This window comes from Vollenhovia emeryi, unplaced genomic scaffold, assembly GCF_000949405.1.
Source record: "Vollenhovia emeryi isolate VEMERY1.0 unplaced genomic scaffold, V.emery_V1.0 DF939172.1, whole genome shotgun sequence".
Taxonomy (NCBI): Eukaryota; Metazoa; Arthropoda; class Insecta; order Hymenoptera; family Formicidae; genus Vollenhovia; species Vollenhovia emeryi.
In genome coordinates this window covers 1,324,421-1,342,719 of record NW_011967194.1, presented here as the reverse complement: position 1 = coordinate 1,342,719, position 18,299 = coordinate 1,324,421, and the positions used below count along the sequence as shown (strand labels likewise).

The 18,299-nt window shown below is 47.7% G+C and overlaps 2 protein-coding genes across 2 annotated transcripts in view; one reads left to right on the top strand and one right to left on the bottom strand.

Annotated features, from left to right (window-relative positions):
• The window catches only part of LOC105563773 (MAGUK p55 subfamily member 2), a 73,641-nt gene extending 68,267 nt beyond the window's left edge, over window positions 1–5,374 (bottom strand). Inside the window, exon 1 of the mRNA XM_012015673.1 lies at window positions 5,309–5,374. The gene's annotated coding sequence lies outside the window, so the exon portion shown is untranslated. The remainder of the gene's footprint in view (window positions 1–5,308) is intronic.
• The window catches only part of LOC105563775 (inactive dipeptidyl peptidase 10), a 67,130-nt gene that overhangs the window by 12,355 nt on the left and 36,476 nt on the right, over window positions 1–18,299 (top strand). The gene's annotated exons all lie outside the window — the stretch shown is intronic.

The window sequence follows — 18,299 nt, the reverse complement described above, 5'->3', positions numbered from 1 at the left end:
GGTCTCTTACCAGATTGGTCGAGGCAGTGGCGGTACGATAGTTAAAAACATCTTTTCAGTAAGAAACAGGGCGCGGTAAAGAGAGACCTTCGCTCCCTCGAGAACGCTCATCCCTTTCAAGGGCTTCTCTTATGCTGAAGCTGTAAACTCTTACGAAGAAAAAAAGAGAGAGAAAGAGAGAGAATTTCGAGATCGCATAACGTGACTGAAGAAGCGGACAGCTTAATGCGCGAGAGATATTTATTTGCATCGTTTCCTGAAAACTAGATCCAACTATGTTTTTCATCGACGTCATCGGGCGAAAGTTTCTTCCTGCAAAACAACATTCTGCACGTCGCATTAAATGTCCACCGCAACTTAATATTTACGTATCTCCAAGGCTGCGTTTTCAAGCCTTGCGGCGAGGTGGGAAAAATATCGCACGGTGATCTTCCGATCATCACGCGCACCTGTGGACCTCATTTATCTCCGGAATCAATTTCACAGGTATTTATCAACGTCCGTCTAATTCACGATTTCTTTCTTTTTTTCTTTATCGATGTAAGATTGTCAAGATCGACATCTCTGCGTCACGTTAAAACTCTCTCTCTCGAAGAAGAAGAAGAAGAAGAAACAGAGGCCTAGAGCGTCTCGACAATTACGGCATTGTTAATTAAATCCGAAACCACGGCCATTTCAGGACGAGCGGCGCGAGCGTAAGCGACACTTTGCACCGTCGCTTCGTACAGCGCAATTTTTTTACATCGCTCTTCCGCTGTTCGTTCCTTGTCGTGGAAAATGGAATTGCGTTCCCAGCGGAAAACTACATTTGCGCATTATGAAACCCGGGCGCCCGACGTGAACGACGCGCGAGGAAAATTTAACGTGGGACGCGCCCCGTGTAAATGTGGAGATTTCTTGATAATCATCCACGGCAGCGTTCGGTCGGGGCGTAAAAAAGAAACGAGATAATCATTATTCTCGATCTCTCCGGCGCGATATCTCGACGGCGAGATATCGCGGGGGCCGCCAGCACCTGTTGGCGTCCGAGCGCGGGATAAACTCGTTAAACTCGCGCGAAATATCCTTTCGTTCTTAACTATTTTCCGATTCGCTCAAGAGTCGTTAGCGGTATTATCACTTCTGAAGGGAGATGGGATTATATCGTTTTGTACGAGCGCAAAGCGGACCGCGAGATTCAATGATTATCTATCCGGCCCGACCGCTCCTGCCGCGCATTTAAATGAAAGGATTAATTTTAGAACTTGCTCGCGCGTTTCCCATTTCAACACGGGTCGACGTGGTCCGGGACACATTCTGCCGCCCTTTGCCTTTCCCTCTTCGTTCTCTTTTCGCGTCAACGCCCGGCTCGGACACCAACTTGTCCAAACCAGTCGGCTAATTGCACTCCTGCCCCTCGAACTTCGCGCTGGGCAAGAGCGACGATTCCGACACTCGCGCCGCCGCGACCGTCGAGCCCCATCAAGCCTGTATGAGGCATAGAGTTGTATTCTTAGACAGCGCTTCCAGTGATTCCTTTCTGAACGAATAAGTCTAAAAAAATGTCGGCCCACTCTGATCACGGGAGTTTGGCCTCCTTATACAGACTTCACGATCGAGCCCCTCTGCTGCGTTTCCATAGCGGGAAACGTAAACTTGATTTGCGTCACGGGAAGTGCCGTCCTACTTCTGGAGCGCGGGGTTATCGATAGTCGCCGGCACGCGACACGCACCTTTGATAAGAGCCGACAAACTGGCAATCTGGTAATTCTCTCGGTCACACACGGTAAGCGATTACGGGGGGAAAGTAAGGGATCGAGGAGTCACCTTTGACATCTCTTGCGCACCGAACAAACTGTCCGGATTCTATCCTGGTGGGGCTCCACAACTGCGTCTGAGAAACTTTAGTTAGCAAAATACGCCCTCGGCTAAGCCATTACCGGCACGGTTAGTGGGGGAGAAACAATTAAGTTACTCTATTTGGCCGCCGAGCTCGGCTATCGCGAGTTAATATTGTCCGCTCCTTCTTCACCTCATCAATAGCGGCCTGATTAGAAAGTTCCAAGTGACGCGGCAGATCTTATTTCGCGCAACTTTGCTCCCGCTTCGCGCCCGCGTGTTCCCGTACGGGAGTACGCGTTTCACTCGACGACGGATACGCACGTAGAATATGCGATCGCGTCCAAGTTTTGCGAGACTATAAAACACAGCGCGGGGGGAAGGCCGGGAGAATCATTACCTCGTCGTTGTTCTCGCAGAGTGTTTCTTCTGTGTACACGTAAGTCGATTCCACCGGCGCGGAAATACTTTCTCGCGAGTAATCTTCCTCGTCCTCGTGTACCAACACTTTACGCCTTGCCGCTTCCGCGGCAAACGCGACGAGGGTTCATAATGTTGGAAATATGAAAAGGGATGGCGTAAAGTCACATCGGTATCTCGTTGCCGTTCTACGAAGCCCGTCCACATTCCTATACGTCTCCACCCAATGGCAACTGTCGAAAGTTTTGTCTCCCTGCAATAAGGCGCGCGAGGCGGCTTTCCTGACGCCTAGCGAGGCGAGGCGAGCTTTAATAAGTTTCACGTTCCGGCGTGCATTTGCATAAGTAACGGCGCGAATATAAAGCCAAGTTTTCGGTCGCGCGTTTTACTTCTTACGTTAATCTTTAACTGCGGACGCCGCCGTAAAGAGCCGGCTTAGTCCTTTCCGCGGTAACGATGCCATACGGTGTTACGAACTTTGTAACGCCTTACCGCGTAACTTTCAAGCGATCGCACACACGTACACGCGCACGTACATGCGTGGAAAAATTAAGAGAATACGGCGTATTATTTTATACGGGGTTATATGTCGTTTACGTCGGGAAAATGTGTATTGAATTTTATTGAACACAACGGCGCATGATCGTATAAAGGATTTAACGCGGATGGATAAATTTGCGATTAAATAATGAAGAGCGAGCGCAGAAAATCGTTGTAAATAGAGCTCCAGTCTGGAATCTGACGAATTATAGATCGTCTAAAGTGGATTTAAATAATTAAAATACGATTTTATGTGTCAGGAAAATTCTTTGAATAAAAATCCGAGTCCACTTTAAACCATCTATTTTATATGTCCCTTTGTGTACGGGAATTTTATGTACGGAGAAAAGTCCCATATCATGAGCGATAGGATCTTAATATGGGATGGCGGGGTTTCTGTTAAATTAATCGGCGTCGCAAGTTGATTCCATCACGAATTCATTGCCCTCAGAGCGAAATCTGTTTAGTGGAAATTTAATTGTTAAATCGTGTAATATAATCGGTGCGAAAAAAGATTTGTCATTGAATTTGAGTGTTGAACACCTGCGATCTCACATTAGAAACTGCGTATATTTTAATTCTTCAATTCGATATTCCCAAATTTTGCTTTTACTTTAAGTCTCGTCAAACGTTTTCGATAGTGTCCAATTGTCATTGACCGTCTAAAGTAATGCTTGACCGTCCAAATAGCCCAAGATGATCCAAATCACGCTGGGATACTTTTCAACGACGATCGCACGTAGCATACCGGCTGTGTCGTGCGCGAGATATTCTCGGGAGGGTTCATGGTCCGTCTCTTCAACCGTCACGGGAGGATTCGCGCGCGTTCGCCCTTGTCCACCGTCCTCCCCGGGGCTGCGGCTGAAAATCGCGTGTTGTCCCGGACGATAACCGCGCGTTTGCGCAACATAAACGAGGTGCAAGCGATACCGCGTGAGCGATGGCAAATCGTTAGAGAGCGAGCGCGGCATCCAGCATTACATCGCATATTTAGAGAGAGAGGCGGATGCGGCCGCCTCCGGGGTTCCGCGCGCAAGCTTTCGGCAAACAAACCTCGATCGATCCTTTCGTACTTCCCGTCTCCGGCCCGCGTTAAACTCGCGGCGAATTGAAATCTTTGGCGCGAGATGAGCAAGTCCGACGTACATACGAGCGTAGAGTCACAGTCCACATATAGAGAGAGAGAGAGAGAGAGAGAGAGAGAGAATATATTAAAATACATTTGTTGCAACATATTCTTTTAACAGTCTTTAAAATGACTCAATCTTTTCACACTGCCTTATTTCGTTTGGTAACACATTGTACATTTTCACTCCTTCATAGAACATACTTTTTTTGCGCACTTCTGGTTTTACGAAATTGAATTAGAATATCCCCTGCCCGTCTAGTTTGTCTTACTCCTCCACTACTAGTTTACTTCTTAAGTGCTCTGGCAACATATTTTTTTAAATCTTGAAAATAATGTACGTACATTATAATATAGCCTCTGTTGAGAGAGAGGGAGAGAGAGAGGGGGGGGAGGGGGACCAATTGCAGCGTTAGTCGATAATGTCGAAAGCTACTCGGGCTTCCATTAATATAGGGATTCATTAATCTCTCGCTTGAAGCGGGCCGCTACGTTTTTAGCTCGGTTCTCGTAGTCGAGCCGGGAATATTTCCCCCCCCCCCCACTCTTTCCTCTCGCGCGACAAGTAGCGTTGATTTAAATAAAACTGGTAAAAAAAAGCACGGACGTATTATACATGTACGCGCGCCGAATTTGACGGGGATAGATTCAAACGCGATTCTCGCCGTCGGGATTTTCGCGCGCGGAAATTCCGGAAATTATAATCCACGAATATAAGTGTACGTCGTGACGAAATGCAGCATCCGCGCGCTTATGAATAGTCAAACGGGGGGGGGGCTTCTAGCGTGCGGACCAGGCCGTGTCCAGCTCACGTCAGAGACGCGAATGGAGATTATTCGGTTACTTACACCCGCGCTCGCGAGCGGTACGTGGTTCGCGCGCGGTTCCGCGTACCTGTGTGTTAATGCAGAGAGCTTGCCGCATTCCCACCGGCAGTTCACCCTCTCGCGCACCCCCGGCCCGGGCCTGATGTGCGGCGACGTGTGCCCGGCGCGAGGCCAAGACGAGCTTCGTCAGCCGAATTCGCGGAATTCTCTATACTTGAAATCCGCGCCTGCACTTCAATTCGATTAATCGCTTTCCCCGCGAGTGTATTTCGCGCGAAACCGAGGCAAGGGGGGAAGAGTCTATACGGGACCGGGCGACCTGCAGCCGTAGACGTATAATATATTCTTGCTATGTCTATGCCCGCAGCCGAGAATAGATGCTGCGCGGAAGTGAGAAAGACACCCTTCTCCATAAAGCCGATTATCCGCTTCGCTTCGAGACGCGCCGCGAATCTTAAGTAACTCATTATAGCGAGTATGAATTTTTCCACTCTTGATAGAAATGGAACGTCGGCGGCGACGGAAATCAATGTTTGGAAATGCGTTACAAATAAAATTCAATGTTCGTTACACTGACCTTTTCTACGTCTCTCTTCCTCTCTTCGTTTCTCCCTGTCTTCGATCCTCGGTGGTGCAACTCTTCCCGATTAGCTCCTACCTGAAAACCGAAATGTTCTTGGGATGAGAAAACGCGAGAGGACGAAGCGCTTCGCGAAGAGGAATCGCTGAGAAATAAATGAGACAGTAATGGGCGTTACGTTTCTTGCTTAGCAAAGAGAGAGAGGAGACTTATTAAAGATAAAAAATACGTCCTGGATTTGAAGCACTTTTCTCGGAACGTACAACAGAAATTACGGGGACGAGAGGCCGTAACTATTTTCATTTTTCGCTAGAAGGAAGTTACTTTGACGATCGCTCGATGGGGGACGAACGTGATGATGAGTGGAGGCGAATACACGGAAAAGCCAGTTGCCGAAGAGAAAACCGTTAGTAATTAACAAGGGTGATTAAAAAGGACGGATAGCCGGGCCAATTTCAGGTTCGATCGGGTCACTCGTTCCGCCTGTATTTTTTTCTGCTCTTCGTTCGCGGAAATCCCCAATCTACGACGGATCTACGACGAATGTCGCATGCATTTCAGTGCTAATTTTTAGCGCAATTTTTCATAGAGCCGCGTAGAAATTTTACGGCAGGTTTTAAGGGATTAATTATAAAATCTTTCATATCGTTGTATCTCGGATTAATTAATGAGATTTGCACCGGAGAGAAAAAATTCGTTAATTTTCATTATTTCTCGTTAAATTGGACTGTTTCTCCGAACAATAATTTTAGAAAAGCTTTAAAGATGACAATGTAGTATGCGAAAACAAGTATCGATAAAAATAAGAGTGTACGAATAAAACGAATTAAATAACACGTATATTCTAAAGCTTCCTTTACTCGTCGAAAAATTCATAACGATAACCGATCGATTATCGGCAATTTTGATGAAACGCGAACGCGTTACGTAAGGGGGGAAACGCACGGACGAAGAAACGCCGAAGGAATGCAAATAAACTGAGAAGCCGTTGACGAAAAGCGAGAAGCCCGGCACGGAAATAACGTTCCATTATTCTGCCTCGAATATAATATTATATTTCTACATTGAAGTAGTAACGTCGAGACGGTAGCAATTTCGCGTGCTCTGCTTTCTTCATCGTCCGCCGTGCGTTCTTATCGCCAGGGGAGAAACATTCGCGCCGGCAAGAAGCGCAAGTCCGTAATTAAACGCGAGTTTGTAATTAAGAAAGATAAAATTATCCCAGGAGCTTACACATCGCGTTACGTTATACCGTGGGACGTGCGGGAAGCCACGGATCCTGGTCTACCAAAATACTTTCACTTTTCTGTATTCATCCCCGCGGGAGGGGAGGGGGGGCGTTACTTAATTTACCCGCGATCCATCTTCAAGAGCTTTTCGCCGATTTCCTAGGCACGAACCGACCTAAAAAGCAGACGCGAGGTCGCTCGCTTTATATGGACATAACCGTCGCCGATCCTCGGAGATGGTTTCAATTAGGCCCTGCTTTCGATTCGAAATGCAATCTGTCAGAGGGGGAGCGTGACTGGCATACCTTTTATGTAAATTTCATTAGCGGAGTAATTCCGCATGCATCGGGCGGAAGAAGTTCCGGTCTTCGACGCGTTATAAAGCAAATCAAGATTCCCGCGGAGTGAGAATTTGATCCCGTGCACCCTCCCGTTCAAATTTTTCCTCCTATCGTCGCGAGGAAAGGAAAAAATTGACACTGAAGGATCGTCGCTATTCGACCGGCGATAAATCTCGCCGGACCGAGAGCCCCTCTCCTTTAGAACGGTCCCCTTTTCATCGCGCACCCCGGGATTTTGGCGGTCGGAACGGCTCGGCGAAAAAAAAAATGTCCGCGCGTTTGCGAAACGGATCCCGTGTAATCCGCGCTCGTCATTAGGGCGGGGTAATCATCGATGGTCCAGCGCAGAACACATCGGCGGGAAGCAACTCGGCATTTTTTCGTATCCTACTACTCGTAATATGCGCTTTGTTAGCTCGTGCTCTCTCCCTCTCTCTCCCATACACACTCTTACATACACACACGCCTATTCACCTCGGCTGATCGCGCTGAATTCGCTTTTTCATCAACCCGCGAAAATCCGCAATTGCTGGGAGAAAAGCACTAACAAGCCTGGCCGTAGAGGAAGCTGATTGCGTAATTCCATTCGCGGGAGCCCCGATTAAATGTTCTCCGAAGCAGATTCGAAATGACGCGACTTGCCGGATGGCGAGAGCGATGGGAATTATTTAATTGTTGCGAGTTACGTAAATTTAGGAGATACGCCCGAGACGGAAATGAAACGAGATAAAGAATAAACGCGCTCTTCATTAGCATTTATATGGGTGGATGAGCTATATACGACGGATAAAGAGCGGCCGCGTGCGCGCCCGCGCACAGACGCTACAGATAATTAACGCGACAAGAGGAAACTTCTCTCTGCGCGAGTAAAAAGAATTTAATTTGTAGCCGAGGACCGTCAAAAAAAGTGCGCGGGTTAAATCGCGCGGCGAGAGCAGCGGTTCGCCAAACACGGTGTTAATACGACATTCGGAATTAACTGCGCTGGACGTGCCCAAAGCAGCCGTGTAATTAGCATTTTCTGCACAACAGCGAGGCCGACGGTCGACGTTGTCGCGCGCGTAGTTATTATTTTCTTTTTTTTGAAATACCATTCACCTGAATATTACAATGTAATTAATGCGCGGCGGTGTATCCTGTGCGGTCAAGCGCATAATCAGAGAGCGGTTATGTCCCAGTTCCCGCCTCGCGCTGCGCTATAATTGTTTTACATCGGTCGATTGTTGGGCCACCGAATAATCACAGATGCAAAATTCACCGCGAGACCCGGTCGACGCGGCGATATCGTAATTAACGTTAGCAGAAAACTTTGGGAAGAAAAGCTCTTTGTCGTCGAGGATGATTAAATATTGCGGTTGAAAAACGCGGGCTGATGCCTCTTTCTCGTTGAATGCAGAATTCATGAGAGCCCGGCTAATGTTATAATGAACGTTTCAATTACGATCTTTAGTTTTGCCGCCGTGCGCTTATTCCTTATTCATTGTAAGGCATTTGCATGTCAGGTGTCAAGCCCGAGTAGAGTCATTAGCGGCCGGGGCGGGAAAAATGCAACTAGCCTGTAAAATCGAGGCGGAGTCGAGGACGGGAGATATTCGGCATTTGAAACGAAGGGAGAAAGGGACGGCTTTTGGTTCGGCTAAAAGGGTGAAACTTCGTGAAGGAGCTCGCTTGAATTTCGCACTCACGCTTGGCTGACGAAACGGAGAGGATGAGCGACTGAATATTCTACAGGATGGAAGGATGAAGAAGATGAGAAATTCACCCCCTGGAGGATGAGCAGGAGAGAGAGAGAGAGAAAGAGAAAAGGGAGTCGGACCTTCGCCGCGATTGGCCCGGCTTCTCGCTCTCTATATTCAACCTTCGTCATCTGCATATCGAGATTTCCGTCTTGATATCACTATCACTCTTCTAGGGCCGCCAAGCTGTGCGCGTGTGTATAGTCGTGTGTGGTGAAATAAAACGTAGACAACCGCGGAGCGAGTTAAACGGCGATCTATTTCGCATTCAACGATCTACTGCGGGCGCTATTTGTTTAACGGAATCAGGCCGTCGAGAAAACGTGAGAAACAAATCGTTCGCGATACCGATAATAATTAACCGCCAATTACGGAGGAAGTAGTTTTTAATTTAAAGCGCACACGCCGTTAAAAAACGCACTCCCCTTTGCAAAAAGGAAAATTCGCCTGCGGAGAGAAATATGTGGGAAAGCTTTACGGGAAGAATATATATACTCCGCGTCGAAGAATTATTTCTTCGCTGGGAAAAGGCAGTGTGTGCATTATAGAGTTGAAAGTGGGTGCATGTGAAAGATTGCTATCCGCTAAATGTAAACAGAGCTGCGGTAAACTGGTGGAGTCGATGCACTGCAAGAGTATGACGCTTCGAAATGTCTTGCCCGTGGATTCTAGTCCCCGTGACAAGGGTGTAACCGTGTGTATTACGAGACGATTTGCTCGGAATGTCTCGCTATGTCTGACAAGCTGCCGACATTTCCGCGGAATGGGACGCCGCGAGAGAAAGAGGCGCTGGTCTCTCCTTTCGCAGCAGCTCGGTTAGCTACGCCAACAAATAATATATTTTCAGAGTTGGTCAAGCGAGTGATTATAATGCTTGAAAGATGGATATCCGATACGGCGCACTTGTAAAGCACCTTTGGTTCACTGAGAAAAATGATTAAATATAATCGGATAATCCAATTACATGATAACAAACGGATATATCCGATTAAATTGTATATCCGATGAAAAATATGATCGGTTTTTCAATCAAATTTCATCGGTAACTGCATTTCATCGGATAAATTTCATCGGATGTGTCCATAATTTAATCGGAAAACGTAATCGGAAAAATTATCCATCGGAAACACTATTTAATTGGTTTATCCGATGGGAATTTTTCTCAGTGTTAGCATTGCAATCTTACAAATTGCTTAGATATGGAACCATGTAAAACTTTCAGCGATGGAAAAAGAATATAAAGAATTAAAAATGTAGAGTTAAAGAATAAGCAACAATTTTCAATATTAACTACATAGACACGTTCATCGATCCGAGATCTTTAGATGTTGTAAATATAATTACATTTCCGCAATACTGTAAAAACGATAGTTCCGCTCGGTGAACTTACATAAGTCATTTATACGAATCGTAGAAAGTCGATCGCTGATTATTCACGGAGAGCGTTTCTTCCCGCACTTGTTGCGAACGCGAGAAAGAATAATACGATATGCGGAGCGGCGCGGGTGGCTTCGAAATTGCAAATTAAAGGAAATGTTCGGGCAAGTAATTAAATATATCGCATGGTGAAGAGGGACAAAAAAATGAGGAAGAGGAAGGAGCTCCCCTTTCTCTTATTTGTCTTTCCGTGCAGGGGCAAGATGCGTGATCGTTTTGCTATCGATCCTCTCGAAAGAGGGGCACGCACACGTGCCGGCCGAAGGGTAGATCCTCCTCGGGATTCAAGCGGGGTAAATCCGACTTCGAAACGACACCCCTCGAAGGCGAGGATTAGTGCTGACGTCATGGTGGCAAGGACGAACTCGATCCCCGAGACGTCTCGAAAATTATCTCGGGGAATACATTCGTCGGTCGGCACTTGGTCTCACATCCCCGCATACCGGGGAGACCGTCGCGACTTTTTATATCTCGATATATGCCGCGTGTGCTAGCGCGATACGGCGCGCGTCTTGCTGTCATCTTGGTGGTGACTTTTTGGAGATTCTCTGCTCCTTCGCGACCGCTCGTGTTCGCGCGGGATACGTCGCGAAGGAAATCGTGCGAGTTTGACTTCTTTCATTACTTCCGACACCGTTGTATGGGAAATTTCGCTTCGGCGAAATTGTTAACGCTCGATGAAAAAGTATGTTAATAGTAGAATACCGGGATATCGCGTTATTTGAAATATGCCGCAACAGACCGGGCGCGCCTCTCTGTGGCGGTTCCATTAATTCCGGGGAATAATTAATGTCGATCGGAACGTATAGCGCCGGGTAATTCTTGGCGCGCTGTAGCTGTTTCGATTTTTAATCAACAGCCAAGGCGATTAACGGCGAGGACGCGGAGCCGAGGACCGTTGTTTTAGCGCGGATAAAATTTCGCGTTACACCGTGCTAAGCCGAGAGTGAATTTCCGATGGGGAAGCATTAATATGCAAATTATTATCTCATTAAGGGCGTACACGCTTCCTGCCATCGTATCTCCGTATCGAATTAGCTAATTAGCCACGCTAGTCTGGATGAAAAGTCAACGGTCGTTAACCGACGAGCGATCGGTTAATTTGGTTTATGCCAACTAGGCACTCGAGTGATCAGTGCCATCATTACACGTTAGCGTTATTACCTGGATGCATACAAATAATTGTACGGATTATCGTGGGCGGTAACAATCCGAGGGCGAAACAAAACGGGCAGTCAATGCCGGGCGAAATGCTCGCCGTCCGTGCTTCGCCATCAGATCGGACGCGTAAGAGCCATGAACACACATCTCGTTCCGCAAGGAAGTTCCCAGTGACGGTAAGCGATCGGGTGGGTGTGAACGTAGATCGGCCCTGACCTACGAAAGACAGAGAGAGGGAAAGAGCCAGGGCTAGCTTGGTTTCCATGGTAACGACAAGCCTCACCTGGAAGGTAATTTCGCGGTGTATCGCGCCGGAGAATCGAGACATCGATCTTTAACCCTGCGCCGGCCCCGCCGCCCGCGTTGCTGTCTGCGTTTGAATGGTACGGCGCGCGGGACCATTCAGTACTCCCGCACTCGGGTGCACGCGTCCTCTCCGGAGCAACTACCCCTGCTGCCGCGCGCATTCGGAGTAAGCCCGGATCCCCAGATTAAATCCCCCCCCCCTCCAGGCCCGAATCGCGAGTGCGAGAACACTCGCGGCGAGGAACGATAAGCGTCCGCGTTATTTCCGACCGCCGAATATTGCGCTCAATCTTTCGTCGATTGGCCGCGCGTTTTCTACTTTGCGGGGAAAGCCGATTTCGCTTGTCATTTCGGCGGCGATACCGGCGCGCGGCGGAGCCGGAAGATCGATGCCGCTGTCAATTTCGAGAATGAAATAACGCCCGGCAACTGCCAGCGCGCGCGTCTATTTTCGAAGAGTCGCGCGCTCGTCGCGTTAGCTGAAACGAGCTCCGTCTTGCAACCGATTTCGTCCCGAAATAATTCCCCATTAAATTTTACCCACGACGCAGTACCACTCCGAAATATCGGAGCAAATTAGTCGGATAAAGATTGCGGGGGCAAAATTTGTCGCGCGCAAGGACCTCTCGCGCTCAGTCATTTTAGTCGTAAGGAAAGTAACGTTAACGAGATAGGTAATTATACTTTCGGGACGGGGTAATAGATTTCCAGGATCAATTTAATAGCGCAGTCCGGAAGGCAACGTCACGACGTTTGCCGCCCTTTAATCGGGAGATATTATTTATGGCCCCCTCATTTTCCCTTTCGCCCCACCGAGCGTCAGTCCGCGAGCTAACTTTTCCGTAAGTTATATTACTTCCGCCGTGGCCCGATCCACGAAGTTTCATTTCGGTTTTTCCTCCGTTCCCATTGTTTTGGACTTTCAAGAGGCGATTGTTCGCAAATGTGGCCGGAGGGCCCGGCGGAGTCGCTCGTCAAAAGGCTGAATTAGAGATGCCCGGGGCAAAGGTAATTAAAATTGCCGATAAGATTGTCGCTGGTCCCTCTGCCGCGCGAGATAATCGCGTTACATTAACATCAGTCATTCTATTATTAACTCGTAAATCGATACGAGATCAGGCACGTAGAGAGTATTAAAATGGACTCTGACAAAAAGTGGACAGACTTTTGTCCCGACAGATAAAGGATCGGTATTGAATGGCGTAAATCGTCCATCGCCTTTTAATCTTTCACGTTCTGTCGCTTTGTCTTGAACAGAAGGGCAGAAGGAACGCAGAGCGTGAGCGTCAAAGAACCGAGAGTGAGAGACGTTCGACGGAAGAAAACGACGAGATTTAATAATCTCATTGCCGCGTATGACATTTCATCCAATATCACTTTGCATAGATTGCGCAGTTATGCCAAACGGTGTTTGCGAGTGTCGAGGGAAGGCTGTACTTTTCAATGTCCCGTGCTCTGCACTCTCTTTAAAAAATGATTAGGTACTTACATACGCGGAATCACAATTATACGATTGCGCACGGAAGAGCACATCACTCTCGGTTCCTTTCCCATCAATCGTATCTTCTATAGAGCCTTTAGTCGATATTAGTTCTCTCCTTCTCTCTTCCCCGTTTCCCCTTCCCGCGTTTTCCTTTGTTCTCCGCTTCGGTTATCGAAACTGACGGACAACGAGATATCATCGAATGAAAATAGAATAAAAGCTATGAGGGATGGGGTTTGCATTTTAGGCCAGAAAATCCTAGATCGATTGAAAATATCGAGCCAAAGTGCTCCCAGCCATTTGGCATTCAAGTACTCTTTTAAAAGTAAATTTGGCTCTCTCGGCTCTTCTCTCTCTTTCCCCCTCTTTTTTTTTATTTGTTTGTCGCACGAAGTTCTCATTTTTCTCATGTTTCCGAAACAGAGATATGAGAAATAGGGGGAAAAAGAAAAAATAAAAAGACGGAGAAAGAGAGAGAGAGAGAGAGAGAGAGAGAGAGGATCAAAGACGGATAAAGAACGACACAACCAAAGTTGCAACAGAGCGACGAACGCGAAGAGAGGGAACGGAAAATTAGACAGACGACGAGTGTTTAGTCAGTCGCGAGTCCGAAGCCGCTAGAGCTCCGTTCTAAAAACGAGAAGAACGAAAGGAAGAAAGGACGAATGAAACGAACGCTCTTTTATCTGCGTCGTGAAAATTGTGCGTCCGAATATAAGTTTCACTTCCGGGAGAGTGGTGAAAAAATGATTCGGTACGTAACTTGCCGTTGCACGGTGCAATTTTTTACTGAAATTTGCAAGGCGCGCGTAACGGATGCCGTTTGTCAGATAGTGACACAATCTGACAGTACCATTCTTTCTGGTGAATTTTGCAGAATAATATGAAAGAAATTTCCGTTTCGAATGGCATCGATAAGCGTGACTAATGGTGACACGTTCACCGGTGTATGACAGTGATAAGCGAATGGAAGTGCTAATAAAAATTAACATACAAATTGGTGCGTCGATAAGTTTTTTGAATAATGAAATCGCGGAATAGCGGTTACAAGTTGCGTATAAATGGAGCCATTTCGCAGATATTAAAAATCACGTGTACCATAATTAAATAAGGAAACGTTTAAATCATCGCGCGGTTGCTGCGAATTCAATTAATTATTAAAACTTTATGGAGAGTTTTACAAACCTTTTCCCGCCCGCATTTGCAGCATGTATAATTCTATTAAATATGCGTCAATATAAAATCGTTCTTCTCGCCGCAGCTTTCCGATACGATATTAAGCCGATAAAAGTGGCAATACGGGAACGGGAAATGTAACAGCAATGAATTCGTTGGAGCCGCCAGTTCTTGCGTTCGGTCAAGTTTCGCAAAAAACCAGGACGACGCGCCACTCGGGTCGATTCGAGTGTGCTCAACCGTGAGGAATTTCAATGCAGTTGCAACTGCAACAGCCGGTCAATGCTTCGGCGAGCTGCGCGCCGCGGCTGACTTATAGCGACCGTTTCTACTGCATCGCTCGCCGAAATATCTTCACTCGGCGGATACGTTTCAGCCGGATACGAATTACTCAGAATGCTCAAGTTACACCGATAGTTGAGTTAATCCTCGCTTTGTTCGTCGTTGTAACTTTGTACGCCGAAGTTGAATACGTTGAGTATACTCCGTGAAGTAAGATGCCTCCAACGCGGGCCGCTCAGACACGACGCCCGTGCGAGCGAGCAGGTGCATTTAGAGATTTGCAGATTCGCGATCCGTGGAATCTGCCGGCTGGCTATCTACGATACCGTCCATAATTTGTCGCATGTCGCGCCCGAGAAGAAAGCACTCCGCGTCGTCGGTCGCGATTTTTCTAAATCCCGAGAGGTTACTCTGGGAAAAATCGCAATTAGCTATTCTATGCCCAAGATTTTTAAATAATACTAATCAACACTCTCAATTAGTTCTGCCGATATTCAGTAACGCAAAGATAATTTTCACTTAAGAGGCCACTAACCAAAATGTCAAGTTGCTCAACTACAAAAGAAAACGGTAGAATTTTGCCCGTCGTTTTCAGATGTCGCGAGAAACTTGGCGCGAACGCGCACAGGAGAGAAGAGATCCTCCGAAAATTTTCGTCGCGCAGTTCTCATGCTATTCTGATCCGTCTAAGTGGGCCACGCGAATCGCCACGGCCATAGTTAGCCCGCCTGTGGCCGCTTTGGTGGCTCGTTGTTTTCAATTAGCGTGCTTAAGGCTCTTCAACACAAAGTCACTTAAAGTTTAAATAGCATCTGGGAGCCGCCATACGGTACGGTGAAAGTATGCAAACGAGACTGTCGCGGCTAACTTGGAACCTTTCGATACTTGTCCCAACGCGTGTAAAACTGAATCATCTCTTATCAATTTCTTATTTCGATTTAAATATAACATCCGCGATGGCGTCTGAAAATGACCTGACGTGCGAAAATAATGCACGTGTATACGAATGTATGTGTGCGTTACCTCCACGTGCTATCAAGAAGACTCCAATCCTCAGCCCCGCTGGGACGCACTGAGATAAGCTAAGAACTTTGAGGAGTTTTATATCGCATGCCGCAGCAAAAGGTGCACGCGTCCAACCCAGTTTTTTTTTTAAAGAATCACGTCGACTCGAGAAGGAATTTTGCGGGCGAACATTTATTACCGCGGTGACCCAAACGCGCGCGGCACCGCCACTCCGTCGCTATGGATAGCAAAGATACTTTGCAATTAGTTTGACAGTTTGACAAACTGCACATTTTGTGTTCGCGGGAGCTCGTAAACCTACTGCAATACATTGTGGTAAGAATAGATGAGTATTATTAGAGGAGCTCCCAAGCACGTGACGACGAATGTGATCCGAGCTATTAATATCCACCTGCCGGATCCGCTTAATCGCCACTCGCGAAGATAAACACCGTGCGGAGCCACGTTTTAATGAATAATAAATATGTATCGATCGGTGTCGACGGATTTAACTGTGAATCGCTGCAGCGGGTCCGCGATACTTTTACACCAGTCCTCGACACGTCGCGCCGCTCAATTATCTTTCAGCTCCTTCCTAAGGGTTTCGGGTGGGCAGGCCCGAGTTTAACTTTGCCTCGGTAACAATTCCCTCCCCTTGTTTCGTCGCGTTGTGTTCTTAGTTCTCTCTCCGAGGGGAAAACCGCTGATCAAAATCTCGTCCACCATTGCAATGCCCAGTAATGCCCAGTGGGCATTACTTGATGTTATTATTTTGCTTTAGCTTTACAATGCCCAAACTAATGCCAAAAAAATGCCTAGTGATGCCCAGTAACGCCGCAAATCTGTACACCACAATGCCCTCGGCAGTTTTCCCCCCTCGCTTCTCTCTCAAAGACGGTATTATTGTGTCCGTGCCACGAGAACGAGCTCGTCGTAAAATCCGCCGCGAACTGCACATCTTTCACAATCAAATAGTCCATCTCTCGACCGAAGGAATACAGATTGTACCCGCGCGAGCAGCTATCGAAGACAAATCCTTCGGGGAATCTCCGTTCTGTTTAAAAGAGTAAAGAGTATAGTCGCCCAGGGGAAATGCGGGAGCTGGTGGGTTCAGTTCCATTTCTGTACACGTTCGACGTATTAAGATTCCACGTAAAATATCTGCCGATTTCGGACACATGGTCCTCCGTGCAACATAAATAATCGATGTACCGAGGCTCGCACAGTCCGAAATAAATCTCCGCGTCCGGCAGGAGGGTCCTAGGAAACACCGCGTTCTAATTAGCCGCGTGCGTGTCTCATCCGATGAAGTGATTGACGAAAAGGAGAATCGCGCGCTTCGCTCTCGGGCTCTCTCTCTCGCCCTCGTCGCGGGAAACGAGATAGGCGTCGGATTATGACTCCCCGCAGAAATCGCTGACGCGTAGCCGTGACGGGCGAAAGTGTCTTCGGGGGATCGGGGTTGCATGACGGGGTTGAACGACGGTTGCCGCCGGGGCGTGCCGGCTACCGGTGAGAAGCCTCCTATAAGCCTACCTTTCATCTAACACTGCCAGTTATTAATTTCGCGACCCGGTCGACGTGCCAGGCCCGCGGATGCGGAACAGCGGGCCTTTAGTCAGCGTTTCGAGAGATTCGGGCAATTAATCACGCGCCTGACCGCACTCAAACTCCCAGGCCGCAGATATTATCCTTCGGTAGCCGCCACCTCGCACCCCGCAGCCATTCGGTGTCTTCCGTCGCAGATATGGCACTTCATTACGCCGCCTGACGTATCCGATCGGTCCTACCAATCACGAGGGAATATCCGATCCAGTAGTAGATTTCGCGTGCTCGATGGCTAACGTCGCCCGCAATACCGAAGTCGTAAATCCCTCAACCGGTCCAGAGGCGTACGCCGATTTGTGCATAGATTTATAGACTGATATCACGCGCATTCTCCGTACAAGGGTTACCTGTCTTTCTCGTCTCTGGCTCACGCGACAATTCACAAAGTTAATATCGCCGCGATCGGCGTCGGGGATGAAGAGCGAGCGCGCCGGCGAAAGAAAGAGGGACGTCTCGAGTCACCGGCTGTTTAAAGCGGCCTTATTTACGCGCGAGTTTCGCCGCGGAGTTGCGTAAATTTTCGCGACGTGACGTAAATGGAGAACAGCGCCGGCGAGATAAATTTCTCGTAATTGCGTCGAATAACTAACGGGTAACGCCGGGCGTGCCGCGATAATCAATCCCGACATCAGGGTTTGCTCCGCGCGACAATGGCAAGGATTCTTAACTTGGACGGTAATTCGTTGATTGTCGCTCCCTCGCGCTCTTAACGCCGTCGGCGACCCCCGCGGTGGTTCGAGACGACTTTATAACGAGATCTGGAATACGCGGACCAGCCAGCCAACACTATGGCCGATTGCTCGATTGCAACGTGCGTATAGGAAATCTGAAACGCTTCTCCGCTGTATCGAGGAAGCGATCTACGGGCACAAAGGAAATGTAAAATTTTGTAGATCTAATCTCACAAAGCAACGCTTTTGACAGTTTTCGCATGCTGTTTCCGCGGCGTTTTCACATGCATCTCGTTTTATCTGTTCCATTCACGGAGGAAAATTCCCTTTATTTCGTGTTATCGCGGCAAATTCATATCAATCACACTCGAAAATATTTTCGCGTTGGAAACATGGTTCTGCTAATTGTAAATTTAAAAATTATTCTGTTAACACACGGATTCGCCTGTCACCAATGAACTGGCGGTTTCGTTGCGGCCGTAATGTCATTGCAGAGAATAGGTTTTCAGAAGTGAATTTATATTACCGAGATAAATGTTTCCAAATTTATTCG